The following is a 1,565-nucleotide window of genomic DNA, read 5'->3' as shown; positions in this document are numbered from 1 at the left end:
ATTAAAGACACCACACCAATACTTTTTGTGGATTAGTATATCAACTCGTATTCTTCAAAGTAAATCTTTATATAAGAAAAACCTATTTTATTTATATATGATTTGCAATTTTCCCAAAAAACTAGATACATTATATGATTCTAAGTAGTCACAAAACTACCCGAAGACTCATCGAATATGTGGCACATTTACACAAGAGGTATATTAGAGAAAATATAGATGATCATAGGGGTCAGGAAGGGGGTTCACAGGGTTTAGTAATAAGGGCTCATGTACTAGATGTTAAATTGAGGCTTTTTATGTCTCAATCTTTGCTAATGTAAGACTATTTAGTACAAAACAACAGTTGAATTTTTTTTTTCTATTCCAAAGTTTGGTGGTAGATTGCTTTGACAGAACTTGCTAAGGTTTTTAGCAAAAACTGATTCAACCTAAACTGAATACAAGAAGCTTCAAAGAAGAGAGTTAACTGTGTCCCTTGGAACCTGTGGTATACTCAGGCCGGTGCCAGATTAATAAGGTGAAAAGCCTAAAAACAAGAAACTGTTTGCCGCTGGCTAGCTGGCTAAACGGCAGCAAGGAGAGGTGGCTGTGTTAGCAATGGCCTGCTTCCAGAATTGTAAGGGGAAAAGCACACGTGAAGATAGTGTTTCCTGGGCCAAGTGGATGCTGTGGAACATAACCAAGGCTGAACCAACAGGCCAGCCTTCCAGGGTGAGGGGAACCTAGCAGAGGCTACAGAATACAGTGTTGAGGGGCGTGGGGACTGGAGGTCTCAGAAGAGGAGCAAGAGAATGTATTCCCTGAACTGGTGAACTTTACTGTATTGAGATCATCATGGGGAACTTTGAAATGACAAAAAGACCACAAGAGTTCTGAACATTCACAAAGCCTAATTAGTACCAATTTTAGATAACAAATGTAGCAGTCAAAAAAGATCCCGTTAAGACATTTCCTCACCCTAATTTTTTTCCTGTTTTCTTGCTCCTTCTCCCCTCCAACTCCAACTCTAGAAAAGCCCCTTTGATACTGGAAGAGCCAGAATTCTTGGCCAACAAACTGGGGAAAGGAGAAAATTGAAAGATGGGGAAAAAACACAGCAGCTGATCATGTTCCTGCATCACGTTGCCTCCCCGGAATTCCTTCGGGAAATAGGTCCAAAGTAGAAGAAGAAAGTCGTGACCATGTTCTGTGAAGTAAAGTATCGAAGATACTTGAATTGTCTAACTGAAAAACTGTAGAACCTGCGGAGGATTTTAACCAGGGGTTCTGAGTGAGGATAGATGCTGCCATAACAAGCTTGGAATGGCAAATGGTGAAACATAAAGTCGTTTCGCATTTCATAATCTCATTGTATCAAGTTTCATGTGTTCAACACAGTGGGGAACATAGTAAAGAAGGCAGAAATGTGTTTAAGTTTGACTCCAAAGAAAAGATGTCCAACGTCAGGGCCAGGATGATTACTTTACAACCAATGACTAGAATATTTTGATGAAGTCAAGTAAAAAATATTAACCGTTAAATGAGAACAGACCAATTATGTGCATAATTATATCTACTTATAC

The sequence above is a fragment of the Propithecus coquereli genome, unplaced genomic scaffold (assembly GCF_000956105.1).
Source record: "Propithecus coquereli isolate 6110/MARCELLA unplaced genomic scaffold, Pcoq_1.0 Scaffold17, whole genome shotgun sequence".
NCBI classification, from domain to species: domain Eukaryota; kingdom Metazoa; phylum Chordata; class Mammalia; order Primates; family Indriidae; genus Propithecus; species Propithecus coquereli.
This window is presented reverse-complemented; position numbering follows the sequence as displayed.